We start from the raw sequence: 18250 nt of genomic DNA on the forward strand, positions 1-18250 counted from the left end.
AAAAACCCAAACTGGCTATTTAACTAAATAACCACCAACAAACTCATAAATAGTAATAATTCAGGCCAGCCAAACAAAATGCTCATACATTCACAGTTCCTCCTCCCTGGATATTGGACTCGTAAAACTCAATCGTTACGGCTATATAAAAGCCCTTGTTAGTGTGGCAGATAAATCTGTGTTGAGGTATTCCGAAGAGGACTGCCATGTCTTATAAAAGTCTCATTTTGTGGTGTACCATATTTGTGAGGAAATCCAGGGGAAAATGCTCCATTAAAATCTTCTGCCAACCTGACAGGCCCAGGGGTTTTTGGATATCCAACCTAGCAAGGTATTCTTTCTTGCACAGAATAGGAGGATATTGAGAAGTTTTTTCTTATGTACATCTGCTGGAAATACAGTGGGCAGGCCCAAAAAGAGAGAGATAGGGTCGTTCTCCGCCGTTACACCTAAAATCCTCTCCAAAGCGCCCACCACAACATTCCAATATGTTTGAAGCCTATTGCAAGACCAAAGACAGTGGGTAAGAGTGCCAGTGCAGATCTTGCACTTGGGACATGCTGAAGACATGTTTAAATTTTGACAAACAGTCCGGAGCCAAGTGGACCCTGTGGAGAATCTTCAACTGTAAAGCATGGGTCCTATTGCAAGTTGATATCTTCCTTGCATTCTCCCAAATATCCTCCCATGCCCCGGAGGAAACTTCAACACCTAGCTCTCTCTCCCACATCCTGCAGAGTCGATTAAACTCATCTGAGCTGGCACTCCCTGAATTGATGATATAAAGTATTGACAGAGAGTGCACTCTTAATACTTAGCACCCACCCCCCACCACTGTTGGATTTGCAGGATCAGTCAAAAGTGTGGTCTTTTTTTGAATACAATCCCTAACTTGAAAAAGAAAAGAGGTCTCTATTGGATAACTTGTATTTCCGTACTAACTGATCGAAGGACATCATTATGTCTCCCTCAAATAAAATCGCCCATGCAAGACCCCTAGCTGCCCAACGTTTAAATCCTGAATCTATCATACCTGGTTGAAAACCTGGTATACCCACTAATGGTGTAAACAAAGATGCTTTGCTAATATTGCCTTCCCTCTTCTGAATGGCCCTCTATGCTTTAACAGTATTGATGACTATTGGGTTATGGCAATATTCCCTAATTGTCCTCATTTTGTCCAAAAGCAAAAAACTGGTAACGGGGCCCCTTGCCTTGGGGGGGCTTTGATATCTAGCCATATTGAAAGAGGATCTCCATAAACCCAATCACTCATGTAGGACAAAAGCGAGCTTAATTGGTAATTTTTAATGTCTGGAAGGTTCTATCCCTCCTGTCTGTGAGGCAGTTGCAGTTTGGCTAGTTAAATGAGGGGCCACTTACGATGCCAAATAAAGGAGCTGAACCAGTCGTTTAGCCTCCGGAGTGTTTGCTTCTGAAAATGAGGGGGAGCATCTGTATAGGGTATAGCAAATGGGGGAGAACATTCATCTTAATAAGTGCTATCTGACCCAACCATGAGACCGGAAGTGCCTCCCATCTTTGTATATCTTGTTTGATTTTTCCAACTATTTGGATAAAATTGGCTTTGAACAGCCAATCCAGAACTGGAATAATGAATATGCCCGAATACACAAAACCCACCTGTGACCACCTAAATGGGAATCTATAGTCGCCCTCAAGACCTAGCTCCTTCATAAGACCACCCATAGGCATAACCTTTGATGTCGCAAAATTAATCTTGTACCCTGAAAAAAATGGCAAACGTGCAGATGCATTGTATCAGGCGAGGCACTGAAACTGCTGGATTTGTCAAAAGAAGTTAGGACATCATCTGCATACAACAAAATCTTATGTAATTTTGACCCCACTTTTGGAGCTGACATATTGGGATCTCCATGAACCACGAATGGCCTCCTCCAAATGTTCAATCACCAACGTAAAAGGCAGTGGTGAAAGGGGATAGCCCTGCCGGCTGCTCCTAAAAATATTAAAATTGCTTGATCATACCCCATTGGTGATGACTGCCACAAGAGGGCCACCACAGAGAACCTTTACCCATCTTATGAAGACTTCGCCCAAACCAAACCGCTCTAGAATATAGAAAATGTACAGCCACTCAACTCGGTCAAATGCCTTCTCTGCATCTAGAGAAATCACCAATCCCTGTATTGACTGCTGTTGGCATGCTTGAATTACATTAAGCAACCTCCTAATGTTATTGGAGGATCTGCGACCCTTTACAAAGCCCATCTGATCTTCTTTAAGAATAGAAGGTAACACAGTCTCCAACCTGAATGGGAGAGTCTGAGAGAGGATTTTAAAGCCCACATTCAAGAGCAAGATGGGCCTGTGTGAAACAGTCTTCCGGGTCCTTCCCTTTTTTAAGGAAAAGTGAAATAATGGCCTCTCTCAGAGATGGTGGTAGACAATCATGACTGTATGAATCATTAAACATATTGAGCATCAGGCCTGACAGTATACTTATAAATTCCTGATAGAATTCACTGGGACGTCTGTCAGGACCAGGCACCTTTCCACTCTGAAGCTGCCTCACAGCTTCCTGCACTTCATGCTCTGATAATGGGGCATTGAGAAAGGACTCTTGTTCAGGAGTCACACCCGGGAGCTTCAGATCTCTAAAAAAGGATTCCATTTTGGCCTGCCCCTCCTCACAATCCTCAGATTGTTATAACTTAGAGTAAAATCTCTAGAACACCACATTAATCTTTTTAGAATCACATGTTAGGTTCCCAGACCCTTCCCTAATCGCTGTAATGGTTTGTGGGGCATTTCTCTTTCTGGCAAGGTATGCCAAGTATTTGCCTGGCTTGTCACCATGCTCGTATAACCTTTGCTTTGCAAAAGCCAGCTCCTTCTTTGCTGTCTGCATGAGCATGGAATTTAGTGTAGACTGCAGTGACATAATCCTCTGTAGTTTGATCACCGAGGGTCTGTCAAAATAGGCCTTCTCAGCTGCCTTCAACCGTGCTTCAAGGAGACTCTGCTGCTCACCCTTCTGCCACTTCCTACTGGTAGAATATGAAATAACTAACCACCTAGCATAGGCTTTGGCATTTTCCCAGAGAACGGATGAGCTATCAACTGAGCTTATGTTGATGTCTAGGAACACCCAAAATTCCCTAGAGGAATACTCTACAAACTCATTCTCCTTGAAGATAAAGGGATCCATTCACCAGTACCTCGAACCCTTAATCTTAACCATTAGGTACACTGGAGCATGATCAGAGATGGTAATATTACCAATTGTACAAAGTGCCACCAAATCCAGGGGTGCCACAGGGTCAGAGAAAAAAAAAATCAATCCTGGTGTGACATCTATGCGGATTGGAGAAAAAATGTAAAATCCCTACCTGTAGGGTAGAGATGCCCCCAGACGTCCACCAACCCTAACTCCCCACATAGACCCACTAACTGGTTAGTTTGTACAGAGGGTATCGAGGGACTTTGGGTAACTTGTCTACTGTGGGATCCATGAGACAGTTAAAATCTCCCCCTATAATGATATGCCAGGACTCAAGACTTATCAGTTTAGAAAAAGTGTCTACCAAAAATTTAAGGGGATGAGATGGAGGGCAATAAACATTTAAAACACCGTATTCTTCCCCATTTATCAAGGCTTTAAGAATTACAAACCTCCATGCATGTCTTTAACATACTCCAACAACTTAAATGGGCGATTCTTCCTCACCAATATAGCCACTCCCCTACTTTGGATATTAAATGATGAAAAATAAACTTGGTCAAAGCTATTCTGCTTTCAGATGCTCCTTGTCATCCAAATAGGTCTCCTGTAACAAAGCAATATCCACCTTCTTCTTTCTAAGACTCAAGAGTACCTTCTTCCTCTTGATTGGTGAGTGACTTCCCTTGATATTCCAGGCACACCATTTAATCAAATCATTCGCCATAATCTTCTGCAATAACATTTAAGTTCCAGAGAGGAGGAACCTGAACCACAACCTGTTGAGCCTTAGTGTCACATGATCCACCAAATATAAAAACAACTACATTTAACAAACCTACAAAACTATTACGAATAAAAAAACCAAAAACAAAAAAAAAACAATATACAAAGCACCAATAGCGCTGAGTAGGGGAATTCACTCACTACCCAGAGGGGGAAACTACCCATCCCAAACTGTCCATAAGTAGGCATCTAACCATCCCAACCACCTTCACTTCTCTCAGCTAGAGCCGCACCACAAACACAAGCAGAAAAGAATAAACACCCTGTATAATACCAATATGAATAAAAATAAATGTTTTTTTAGAAAGGGGGTAATAAATACCCGACCCATCCTTTGGTATGGGACAAACATAGTTCTGAATAAGACAATGAGTGCAGAACTGGAAAGACTGAGCCCATACCACTGACAAACCTGAAATGTTAACTCTGTTTCTGTCTCCATAAACGCTGCCTGGCTTGTTGACTATTTGTAGCATTATTTCGCTTTGGCTTCAGTTCTCCAGCACTAACAATGCTTTGCTTTTGGAAAGATTGGGCCATTCGTCACTCTGTCTGAAAGTGCTGGCCTGACAGTCACATTTGGATCTGGCATCGTGGACAAGAAGCCCAAGGGCAAATCCAGCCCAAATTATCCCAGAACCAATTTGGCTGAAAGCATTTTTGTAGAATAAGTTGCTTTTATATTTCAATTATTTAAGTGGTGAAGTAAATGTGTTGAATTTCCTATGGTCAGCAACTGGTGAGACCCAGCATAATCATCAGGAACCAATGGCCTGATTACTAAATGCAATACAACCAGAGCTATAAACATGTCATCAATTATAGACAGCTTCCTCAGCAGAATTTGTAACTAGCTTCTTATTAATGCTCATCTTTTTATTGTTTATCTAGAAGCATCACTGTAACACCTCAATAGTCACTAACCATTATTAGCTAATATTAGAACCTTGCCAAACACTTGTTTCATTTTAGTGGGTGGAGTTAACACATGAGTTATTGTAATTTTGCATTTGATTACATTTTTAAAAAATTCTCTTCTATAACAGGCTACTTTAAGTAAAATGTGTTTTTCCTTTCTATCCACAATATTGGCCCATGTTGTACTTGTAGCTCAATTAATTTTCTACCAAGAGAATAAAAATCAGACAGAAGATTGATGGGCAGTTGGTATAACTTCCCATGAGGGCCATAGAGAGCAAGGTATAAACATTTTGCTTTAGATAGATAGCATTGTGATAGCTATAGTATCAGTCTCGAGTATGAAAGTTCCACTGCTAGAGCTTGAAAATAAATGCAAGAATGGCTCCCAGCCATCACAATATAAAATTCAAAAGAATGAAAATAGAATGCAAAATGTAGCACAACATAAAGTTCCTATGTGGAAGATAAAGAAACAATCTAAAATCTACCTAACAAGAGCCCAAGACTGATGAAAATTGGCAATACTCTTGGAAAAATAATTTGAATGATAAATATTTTGCCCTTTCCATTAATTCAACAAGTAAATATGGTTGTTGCTGAGACTCAGCAATTCCTTCCTTCCCCATAACCTCCATCAAGGCTCATGGGAATGGAGATAGCATACTCACATTGAATGAGGAGTGGTTAACAGGCAGAAAGCAAACAGTCAGGATAAATGGGTCATTTTTAGGTTGACAGGCTGTGACCAGTCAAGTACTGCAAGGATCAGAGCACTGCTTGTGCATCAACTGTTCTCCATCTATGTTGATGGTTTCAATGTTTCTGTATTCTTATATAGGATGTAGGCATCACTAGCAAGACAGACATTTTTTCCTCACTCTTTTTCCACGGACCGATTGGCTCACCAGGCCATTACAGAGGACTAAGAGTTAGCTACTTTACCTTTAAATTGGAGTCATGTGTAGTTAGACTGGGTAAGGACGGCAGATTTGCTCCCTAAAAGTATACGAGTGAATTAAATTGGTTTCTAGAACAACTGACAATGGTTATTTGGTCCTCATTAGACATGGTTTTAATTCTAGACATTTTATTATGGAAACACATTTCAGGGTGTAGTGATTGGAAGCAGGTTGACCTCTTTGACTACGAGGTAGTTGATTGGGGTTGTTAACCTGGATCAATCAGGAAAGCCCTGGCTTATAAACATGGGATTAGAATCTCCTCAGTTCAGTTGACTGACTGTGAGCTGGCTGGCCACAGCTAATATATTGAACACAAGTAAATAAAGGGTGTCTTGGTGATGGGATATTGGTAATGGGTAAAAATATTTCATGCCTGAGGAACATTCGTTTGCGACTGTCATCTTGGAGTTGGAGTAAGCATTTCTGGCATCATGCCTTTATTTAGGAAGTTTGATGCATTTGATCCTGCTGCCAAAGACTGGGCCCAGTATGTGGAAAGAATGCAATATTTTTTCTGGGAAAATGACATCGGGGCAGATGAAAAGCAACAAGCAATCCTTCAGAATGCAACCGGACCTGAGCATTTTCAGTTATAGGAGGCTTAACTTTTGCAGAGGCACCAGAAACTGAAACCTTCCAAGAGTTGATGGACTTGGTTAAGGAATATTATGACTCAAAACAGCCTCTAATTCTGAGACAATGTTGGTTTTATTCGACTGTTACAGAACCAGGAGAATCTGTATCAGGATTTTTGACGAGAGTGAGACAACTGGCAGAGGCCTATGATTTCGGATCAACCCTGAATGAAATGCTAAACCTCTGTTTGGTATGTGGGATTAATGATGTAACCATGCAGACGCACCTACTGGCTGAAGCCCAACTGGACTTCGAACAGGCACTATAACTGGCATTGTCATTAGAAAATGTGGCATGTTGAGCGTGGGAGCTACAGGACATCCCAATGGAAGTGGGATGTCTAATGATGTATATGGTAAATTTGTTCTCACAGCTCACTAAACCCATCATGTCTCACCTTTCCAACTGAGCTTGGGCAACACACTTGAGTGCAGGCAATCACAGAGCCTCACGCAGGACATATCCTGACTAGAGGGACCCAAGGCCAGCACACAGCAGAACCCCAGAACAAAGCTGAGCCTTGGCCAAGTGGCTACAAAGTTCTTCAGGATCTGGGCCAGCAAACCATTGTTGTTGCTGTTGATATGTGGACACGAGACAGCAATAGCAATGAAGTCCTCCAAGGCCTGTCTTGAGTAAGAAAACTTATAGGTCAGTACCCCGGACAGGACATACTCTGGAAATTCTCCCGGACCTGTGAGTTAGAACAAGTAAGTTGCTTAGCAACATCCAAATCAGAACCATGTTTAGTTACATGGTCACCCAGTCCCTACAGAGGCTGATACTGTGGTTACAGAATGTGTCTTTAACAAGATTCACTCAGGACTCTACCCTTAAGTTTGCACAAGACCTCAACCAAACTGAGAACATACACTGAGGAACTGTTACAGATTAAGGGTACGACTTCGGTTCTAGTTTGCTATGAGAAGCAGTTGGTGCAGTTACCACTGATGGTAGTATAAGGCCTAGGACCAAGCTATCGGGGCCAAATTGGTTGAGAAAGATTTACCTGGATTGACTCAACATTTTTTGATTAGAGAATAGCTACCTCGGTGAAGTCCTAGTGAAATAGTCAGGAGTATTTCAGGAAGAACTTGGGACTATCAAAGAGGCCAAAGTTACTTTACATGTTGACCAGGAAGCAATTCTGAGATTTTGCAACAGAGGTGGAAATTAGGAGGCTGGAGAGCAAAGGAATCATCAAATCAGTGCAGTTTGCAGAACGGCAGCACCAACAGTGAAACCTGACAGCTCAGTTCACCTTTGCAGAGATTTTAAGCGAACGGTAAACTGCTTCTCACAGCTCGATAAATACTCGATCCCTTGCATAGAGGACTCCTTTGCAAAGTTGGCTGAGGTGACTGTCCTTTACAAATTTGGACAAGAGCCACACCTACCTGAAATTGCGATTGGATGAGGAATCCCGGATGTACATTACAATTAATACGCCTAAAGGTTTACATGAATATACAAGACTGCCATTTGGGGTATGGTCAGCCTGCACCCTTTCCAGTGGGTTATGGAGAACATTTTACAAGGGCTACCACAGGTTGCCATTTATCTGGATGACGTACTAATAACAGAGAAGACTAATAAAGAGAACTTGGATATGGTGCTTAAAAGTTGCTCCCAGGTGGGGGCAGGCCTTACCGACGGAAAAATGCGTGTTCCAGGCATTCCAAATGACACATGGGTTATAGAATCAACAAGATTGTGTTACACTCATTGGAAGAGAGGGCAATAAAAGAAGCTTTAGCTCCCACATCTGTACTGGAGCTTAGGTCTTTCCTCGTGTTAGTGAATTATTATAACAATTTCATACATAATCTGGCCTCCATCTAGGCACCATTACACCTATTGATAAAAGGGTCAGCCTTGGAAATGTTGGCGGAGCCAAGAAGTAGCCTTTAGGCAAGTGGAAAAGCAGCTATCATCATCTAAGATGTTGCCCACTACGATCTGAAATGGGAGGTAGTGCTGACGTGCGATGTCTCCCCGTGGTACTGGGGAGGCGTTGGCTCATTGGTGGCCCAAAGGAGAAAAATGCCCGATAGCATCTGCTTCCTGAACTTTGGTTAATGCGGAAGGCAAGTAGGCCCATCTTTGGTGTGAGGAAGTTCCACCAGTACCTATACAGACAGGAATTGGTTATAGTAACAGATCGCAAACCCCTGCTTTGACTACTAAAGGAAGGCAAGGTGGTGACAGACTTGGGGCAAAAACATTGCACGTAAAGCCACAAGTCAAATGCCAGGCTATATTTCCAGACTTGGGTGGGTGGGGGCTGTAGTGATTGGAACCATGGTGAGCTCATTGACTATGGGATCGTGGGCTCAGGTTAACAACCCTAATCAATCAGGAAGTCCTGGCTGACCGATATAACCAGAAGATTAGAATCTCCTCCTTTCGGGTGAGTGACTCTGAGCTGGCTGGCCACAGTTAGTGTACTGTGCACAAGTAAAAGGGTGATTTGGTGATGGAATACCAGCTTCTGGTGCAGTTATTTCATAGGGTGAACATTAAACTAGGGTTCTGGATTTAAAGTCCAGTGACATTGCCATTATGCCGCCATCTCCACCTCTTGATTTACAATATATCCACATTTCTAAGTTTGCAGATGATATAACGTTCAATAGAATGTGAGTTGAGAAGGTTGCAGAGAGGTTTCAAGAGAATTTAGAGAAATGGAGTGAATGGTCAAGATTGTGACAGATGGAGTATTTTGTGGACAAGTGAGAGTTTATACCCTCCTTGGTAGGTGGAACAGAGCTGCAATGTATTTCTAACATGGTGAGAGATTGGAAATGGTATCCTTGTTCATGTCATAGAATGTTAGCATGCATGTGCAACAATCAATTTGAAGACAAATGATATGTTAGTCTTTATCACAAGAAGATTTGAGGACAGGGACAAAGATGTAATGCTTCAATTGTATAGAATACCGGTGAGACCACACCTGGAGTATTGTGTGCAGGAGAATATACTTGCCATAAGGAGAGTGCAGCAAAAACTCATTGGACTGATTTCTAGGATGGTTGGATACCCATGAAGAAAATTTGAGGACACTGGGCCTATATTCTCTGGAGTTTAGAATAATGAGGTGTGATCTCATAGAAACTTACAAAATTCTTAAATGGATTTATAGAATAGATGGGAAAAAATTTTTACCTGGCTGGGGGGTGGTTGAAGACCAAGGTCTAAGAAAGAAATTGAGGGTTTAGTTAAGAAAAAGAAGGAAACATATGTCAGGTATAGACAGAATACATTGAGTGAATCCTTAGAGTATAAAGGAAGTAGGAGTATTTAAGAGGGAAATCAGGAGTGCAAAAAGGGGGCATGAGATAGCTTTGGCAAATAGAATTAAAGAGAATACATTAAGGACAAAAGGGCAACTAGGGAGAGAATAGGGCCCCTCAAAGACCAGCAAGTCGGCCTTTGTGTGGAGCCACAGAAAATGGGGGACATAGTAAATGAATATTTTGCATCAGTATTTACTGTGGAAAAGGATATGTAAGATAGAGACTGTAGGGAAATAGATGGTGACATTTTGAAAAATGTCCATATTACAGAAGAGGAAGAACTGGATGTCTTGAAATGGGGAAAAGTGGGTAAATCCCCAGGACCTGATCAGGTGTACCTGAGAACTCTGGGAAGCCAAAGAAGTGATTGCTGGGCCTCTTGCTGAGATATTTGTATCATCGATAGTCACAGGTGAGGTGCTGGAAGACTGGAGGTTGGCAAACATGGTGCCACTGTTTAAGAAGGGCGGTAAAGACAAGCCAGGGAATTATAGACCGGTGAGCCTGACCTCTGTGGTGGGCAAGTTGTTGGAGGGAATCCTGAGGGACAGGATGTACATGTATCTGGAAAGGCAAGGACTGATTAGGGATAGTCAACATGGCTTTGTGCGTGGAAATGATGTCTCACAAACTTGATTGAGTTTTTTTGAAGAAGTAACAAAGAGGATTGATGAGGGCAGAGCAGTAGATGTGATCTATATGGACTTCAGTAAGACGTTTGACAAGGTTTGCCATGGGAGACTGATTAGCAAGGTTAGATCTCATGGAGTACAGGGAGAACTAGCCATTCTGATACAGAACTGGCTCAAGGAAGAAGACAGGGTGGTGGGGAGGGTTGTTTTTCAGACTGGAGGCCTGAGACCAGTGAAGTGCCACAAGGTGCTGGGTCCTCTACTTTTTGTCATTTATATAAACGATTTGGATGCGAGCATAAGAGGTACAGTTAGTAAGTTTACAGATGATACCAAAATTGGAGGTGTAGTGGACAACGAAGAGGGTTACCTCAGGATGGGCCACTGGGCTGAGAAGTGGCAGATGGAGTTTAATTCAGATAAATGCAAGGTGCTGCATTTTGGGAAAGCAAATCTTAGCAGGACTTATACACTTAATGGTAAAGTCCTAGGGAGTGTTGCTGAATAAAAAGACCTTGGAGTGCATGTTCATAGCTCCTTGAAAGTGGAGTCGCAGGTCGATAGGATAATGAAGAAGGCGTTTGGTATGCTTTCCTTTATTGGTCAGAGCACTGAGTATAGGAGTTGGGAGGTCATGTTGCGGCTGTACAGGACATTGGTTAGGCCACTGTTGGAATATTGTATGCAATTCTGGTCTCCTTCCTATCGGAAAGATGTTGTAAAATTTGAAAGGGTTCAGAAAAGATTTACAAGGATGTTGCCAGGGTTGGAGGATTTGAGCTATAGGGAGAGGCTGAACAGGCTGGGGCTGTTTTCCCTGGAGCATCGGAGGCTGAGGGGTGACCTTATAGAGGTTTACAAAATTATGAGGGGCATGGATAGGATAAATAGACAAAGTCTTTTCCCTGGGGTCGGGGAGTCCAGAGCTAGAGGGCATAGGTTTAGGGTGAGAGGGGAAAGATATAAAAGAGACCTATGGGGCAACTTTTTCACACAGAGGGTGGTACATATATGGAATGAGCTGTCAGAGGTAGTGGTGGAGGCTGGTACAATTGCAACATTTAAGAGGCATTTGGATGGATATATGAACAGGAAGGGTTTGGAGGGATATGGGCCGGTTGCTGGCAGGTAGGACTAGATTGGGTTGGGATATCTGGTCGGCATGGATGGGTTGGACGAAGGGTCTGTTTCCATACTGTACTCTATGACTCTAATAAAAGGCATGTTTAGGAATGACGTCAGGAGGAACTTCTTCAGTCAGCCTGGTGATTTTTTTTTGGAATTCTCTACCCCTGGAGTGCTGTGGAAGCTCAATATGGAAGGGAGTGTTGTCTAGTTACTAATAACACCTAGATATATTAGGATAGTTTGGGAATATGGTCTTGAGATAGATGATCAGCCCATGATCCAAAGTGGCGGAGCAGGCTCGAGGGGCTGAATGGCCTATCGCTGCTCGTATGTTCTCATGTCTTCAGTTGTTCATTTGTGTCATTTTAAAGGAAGACATGATTGAGGTTGACATGCTGGCATTTATATGTCTGTCTTAGTTATTCCAGTGCAATTTTGGATGGTTTCCCACTCTCCCATTAGCTTCAGGATATTCACAAATCTGTTGTTATATTCGATGCCACAACAACTATTTTTGCCCATTAATCCTATCTGCCTTGCCCTCGACTGGTTTCTTGTAATACTGTTCTTCAAATTTAATTCTTACCCTTTAGTTTAAATCCTTCTATGCCCTCTCAACTTTCCATTTGTGGGATTTTCACTGCACGTTTAGTTCCACCGCCTCAATTAGAATTTTCCATATCTTTGATTCTGGTGTTTTTGATATCTTACTTTTTCGCACCATCCCATTCTTGCATTCCTAATATATCTGCGTTTCTAAGACTTGCTCCCTTTTTAAACCTCTGTTTTAAAACCCTTCCCAGTAATTAGGATACAGTTGACCCTTGGTTATCTGACATTTAGTCTTGCACCTCGTCCTCATTGTAACTCTATATGCAAATCATAGGGATGTTTTATACGTTAAAGGTGCTGTATAGATAGATACAAGTTCTTAATACAGTTGTATGGATGATTGGCCTGTCAGCCTTTCCTGTGCAGGTTTAAACTTGATCAAGTATATAAGAACATTAGAAGTAAGAGCAGGATTAGGTTATTGAGAGCTCTCAGACTGCCCTGCCATTTTATAAGATCACGGTGGATTGGACTCAGGCCTCAACTCCTCTTTTGTACCAGCTCCTTGTAGCACTCAACTACTAAATATTTCAAAAGTCTATCCACTGCCTCTTTTAAACACTTTAATGTGATCTAGCCTCCAGAACTTTTTTGGGGAGAGAATTTCAGACATGCACTACTCTCTGAAAGAAGAAATTCCCTTTGTAGGTACGGCACGATGGCTCAGCAGTTAGTACAGTTGCCTCGCAGCACCAGGGACCTGGGTTTGATTCCAGCCTCCACAACTGTCTATGTGGAGTTTGCACATTCTCTCTGTGTCTGTGTAGATTTCCTCTGGTGCTCTGGTTTCCTTCCACAGTCTAAAGATGTGCAGGTTAGGTGAATTGACCATGCTAAATTGCCCATAGTGTCCAGGGATGCATAGGTTGGGTTCCTCATGAAGGGCTTTTGCCTGAAATGTTGACTTTCCTGCTCCTCGGATGCTGTCTGACCTGCTGTGCTTTTCCAGCAGCACACTCTTGAATGTAATCTCCAGCATCTGCAGTCCTCCCTTTCGCCTAGGTTAGGTACATTAGTCAGGGGTAAATATTGAGTAATAGGGTAGGGGAATGGGTCTAGGTGCGTTACTCTTCAGAGGGTCAGTGTGAACTTGTTGGGCCAAAAGGCCTGTTTCCACACTGTAGGGATACTATTTCATCTTTAAATGAGTGCCCACTTATCCTATAACAATATCCTCTTGTTTGAGATTTCTCTGCGAGTGGAAACATCATCTGAACAGCTACCTTTGAAAAACCCCTCATGTACGTTTCAGTAAGGTACCCTTCATTCTTTTACACAATAACAAAAAAAGTCCTAGCCTGTTTAGCCATCCTTGATAAGTCAACCTTTTCATTCCAGAAATCAGCCTTGAGGGTCTCCTGAATTACCTCCAAAGCCAGTATATCCTTTATTTAATATAGGGAACAAAACTGTCCAAAGCACTCTAGATATGTCCTCATCAAGACCCTGTACAGCTGTAACAAGACTTGCCTATCGTTCAACTCCAACTCCCTAGCAATGAAAGTCAAAATTCAATTTGCCTTCTGAACTACTTGCTGCACTTGATAACAAACGTTTTTGTTTCATGCATAAGTACATCCAAATTGTTCTATGCTGCACTTCTTAGAGAGTTGCTGCATTTAAATAATAGTCTGCCTTTTGCTTCTTCTTACCAAAGTGCATGACCTCAAACTTTCCCACATTAAATTCTTATCTGCTAAGTTTTATCCCACTCATTCAACATATCTATGTTCCCTTGTAGATTCCTTATATCCTCATCGCAACATGCTCTCCCACCTATTTTTGTATCCACAGCAAATATGGATATATTTCATGCTGCACCTTTCTCCATGAATATAGATTGCAAATAATTGAGGCCCTCAAAATAAAGTTTATGGCACCCCACCAGTTATATCTTTCAAACGCAAAAAAGATCCATTAATCCCACCTCTGTCTTCTGTATGTTAACCAATCCTCAATCCATGAGAGTACATTATCCCCAAAATTGTGAGCTCCTATCTTGTGCAATAATAATGTATCTTAATGAATTCCTCCTGGAAATCCAAGTACACCACATTTATTATCAATTCTCCTTGTTATATCCTCAAAGAACTCCTGCAAATTTGTCAAATGTGATCTTCCTTTCACAAGTCACATTGACTCTGTTTGATTGTGTAAAAACGTTTGAAATGTCCTGTTATTTCTTTCTAAAGAACTCTATCATTTTCTCAATGACAGATATGCAACTAACTGGCTTCTCATTTCCTGCTTTCTGACTCCATCCCTTCTTAAACAGGGGTGCCACATTGGTGGTTTTCCAATCTGCTGGAAACCTTTAAGAATCCAGTGAGTTCTGGAATATTCCAACCAATGGCCTCTACTGTGGCTGCAGTCAACTGGACAAAAGTGAGGACTGGAGATTAGAGTTAAGGGTGTGATGCTGGAAAAGCACAGCAGTTCAGGCAATGTCCGAGGAGCAGGAGAGTCAACATTTCGACAAAAGCTCTTCATCAGGAATGAGGCTGTGAGCCTCGGGGGTGGAGAGATAAATGGGAGGGGGGAATGGGGCTGGGGGGGAAGGTAGGTGCAAGTACGATAGGTAGATGGAGGTGGGTGTAATGGTGATACTTCGGAGAGGTGGGAAGGAAAATGGACAGGTAGGACAGGTCATGAGGGCGGTGCCAAGTTGGAAGGTTGGAACTAGCTTAAGGTGGGGGAAGGGGAAATGAAGAAACTAGTGAAATCCACATTGATGCCTTGTGGTTGGAGGGTCCGGAGGCGGAAGATGAGGCTTGCTTCCTTCAGGCATCGGGTGGTTAGGGAGTGGTGATGATGGAGGCCCAGGGCCTGTATGTCCTTGGTGGAGTGGGAGGGGGAATGGAAGTGGGCAGAGTGGGAGGGAGAGTGAAAGTGTGTGGACATTCCACCCTGACCTTAAGTTCATCTGGACCATCTCAGACACCACCTTCTCTCTCCTGGACCTCTCCATCTCCATCAATGGTGATGGCTCAACACTGACATCTTCTACAAACCCACTGACTCCCACAGCTATCTGGGCTACACCTCCTTCCACCCTGCCTCCTGTAAAAATGTTAACTCTTATTCCCAATTCCTCCACCTCTGCTGCATCTGCTCCCAGGAGGACCGGTTCCACCACAGAACACACCAGATGGCCTCCTTTTTCAAAGATCGCAGTTTCCCTCCCATGTGGTTGATGATGCCCTCCAGAACATCTCACCCATTTCCCACACCTCTGCCCTCGAATCCCCACCCTTCCAACTGCAACAAGGACAGAAACTCCCAGTCCTCACCTTCCACCCCACCAACCTCCACATACATCGCATCATCCTCTACCATTTCCGCCACCTACTAACAGACCCCCACCACCAGTGGTACATTTCCCTCCCCACCCCTAGCCACTTTCCATAAAGACCATTTCATCTGTGACTCCCTTGTCAGGTCCACATCCCCCACCAACCCACCCTCCCCTCTGGCACCTTCCCCTGCCACCACAGGAATTGTAAAACCTGTGTCCACGCCGCCTCCTTCACTTCCATCCAAGGCCCAAAGGAGCCTTCCACATCCATTAGAGTTTCACCTGCTCTTCTACACATGTTATTTGCTGAATCTGTTGCCCCTGATGTGGTCTCCTAGAACACCTACTTGCAGAGCGCTACAGAGAACATCTCCGGGACACCTGCACCAACCAACCCCTCTGCCCCGTGGCTGAACACTTCAACTCCCCTTCTCACTCCGCCAAGGACATGCAGATCCTGGGCCGCCTCCATCACCACTCCCTTGCCACCCGATGCTTGGAGGAAGAATGCCTCATCTTGCACCTCAGGATCCTCCAACCACATGGCATCAATGTGGATTTCACCAGTTTCCTCATTTCCCCTCCCCTCATCTTATCCCAGTTCCAACTTTCCAATTTAACACTGCCCTCATGACCTGTCCATCTTCCTTCCCATCTATCTGCTCCACCCTCCTCTCCAACCTATCACCATTACCCTGACTCCATCTACCTATCGCGCTCTCAACTACCTGCCCCCAGCCCCACCCCCCTCCCATCTATCTCACCATCCTCTCGGATCACTGATGAAGGGCTTTTGCCTGAAACATTGATTCTCCTGCTCCTCAGATGTTGCCTGACCTGCTGTGCTTTTCCAGCACCACACTCTCAACTCTACTATGGCTGCAGTCATGTCTTTTAAGCCAGTGAATATAGGATATCACCACCTCTGCACTCCAGCTCAAATCATTTGCTTAAGAGAGGAGGACAATGACTAATCCAAAGGAATGTAAAGGAAAACCTTAATTCAATCATAAAAACAATCAGATACACAAATATTTCAATTTTTAGCTACACCAAAATATTCATCTCAGATACATGGTTCAACTTAGCCTTTCTCTTTATGCTAAACATCACTGAAAAAGAATATTATTAGTTGGAAATCCTTCATAATCCTTGCCTAAATAAACATTATCTAACTAACAGTCAAGGGCCAGTTGTATAGAATACATCAAACAATATTTGAAAGCTATAAAACTGCCCTGAGACCCTTGGTTCTGATTCTATTTTTTTTGCCAGTATAAACACAAACCATGAAAGATAACAGTCTGTTGAAGGTCTGTGCAATGCTTCCAAATTCGACATATTGCTTGCTGCAATCATCAAGGAATACAATCTGTGAAAATAATTTGAGTTGGGTGAGCCTGACTTGCAACTATCAAGGGATTTTGTAGGTCTGGAGTTTGAGAAGGAAGTGAATGAGTAAGATAATTAAAAGATGTCTTTTAATAATTGTCAATGGAAGTTCATTATCCACCAAATTTTGCTGAGATGTACAAAACATTTTACTTATAGTCAATTTGCACCTTTTTCCACCTGTTGTTTAAGGAGACCAATGATCAATAGTATTTATAAATAAGAAAGATCTCTCTTTCTTTTTTGCTGTATCTGTGTCGTGTTATGTTAGTGACAATTTATGTCACTCTGCACATGATCTTCTGATGAAATGTGCTGTTTAATATTAAACAAAGTTGTGTAAACCACGAATATCACATGTACAATCATCCCTTTATGCTGAGTTATCTGGCTTCAGCCAGGTCAATAGTGAGGCCACTAAAATTGATTGCAAATAAAAAGTCAATTTAGTCCTCCATTCCTGATTGCTGTCCATTAACTCCTGCAGGAAATGTGTCTTTGTGGGTGTTGGGTGGACTAGATTAAATTCAGAGGTGGTGCTGCTCACCACGTACTGTCGCCTCACATTTGAAAAGTCGACACTTTGATATGATACTCACTAGTTACTACTGTCCAGGGAGGGTGTCTACTTATATTTCAGGAGATGATCGGCAGAAAGGTTGGAGGATAGAAATCAGAGCTTTTATGTTCTTTAAGATTTAGTCTCAATGCATATGCAGTCTGGTTTTTTCATGTGATGCATGTGGAAGTATGCAAGATATAATAAGAATGTAGTTAGACAGGTTTTATAACAAGCCAGCAATCCGCTCTATGAAGGTGAAAATTACCCCACTCCCTTTCTGATATTAATCAGTCAGTATGGATAAGCAGTGAAAGGACTAAAACAAAAAGCTGGAGATCTGAAACAAAAACAGAGAAATTCCAAGTTAATGTTAATGAAGAAGAGTCTGAAGCAGAGTAACCAGACTCAAAACGTTAACTCTGTTTTCCCCCACAAATGTTGCCAGGCCTGTTGAGCAGTGAAAAGAAGCTGGACCCCTTAATACAGGTAACAGCAATGATTTTATCAAACTCATCACTTACGTTTCACTCTCACTCCTGGTTGATTCGCACTCTCATACTTTCTCACACTCCCTGTTTATGCAAAGTCACTAAAATCACATCTAGTCTTCTGCGACCTCCCTAAGATCTGCTGTCTCTATCATGTTCCTCCATTTTTTTCATTACGAATCTCTATGACTGCATTGATAACAGAAACAATCTATGTAAACGTGTCATGATGTAATTTCCTTTTACTGTCAGTAGAGGCACTGTAGTGCTGTTTCTGGCAAGAAGATCCATTTACTGGGTGACCAGTATAAATAGGCAACTTCCACCTTAAA

At 42.6% G+C, this 18250-nt stretch overlaps 1 long non-coding RNA gene across 1 annotated transcript in view; it reads right to left on the minus strand.

Moving 5' to 3' along the window:
- The window catches only part of LOC140464003 (uncharacterized), a 59074-nt gene extending 41034 nt beyond the window's left edge, over nt 1–18040 (minus strand). Inside the window, exon 1 of the long non-coding RNA XR_011954840.1 lies at nt 17952–18040. This is a non-coding gene — a long non-coding RNA (uncharacterized lncRNA). The remainder of the gene's footprint in view (nt 1–17951) is intronic.
- Nucleotides 18041–18250: the final 210 nt, after the last annotated feature.

Source organism: Chiloscyllium punctatum, chromosome 39 (genome assembly GCF_047496795.1).
Source record: "Chiloscyllium punctatum isolate Juve2018m chromosome 39, sChiPun1.3, whole genome shotgun sequence".
NCBI classification, from domain to species: domain Eukaryota; kingdom Metazoa; phylum Chordata; class Chondrichthyes; order Orectolobiformes; family Hemiscylliidae; genus Chiloscyllium; species Chiloscyllium punctatum.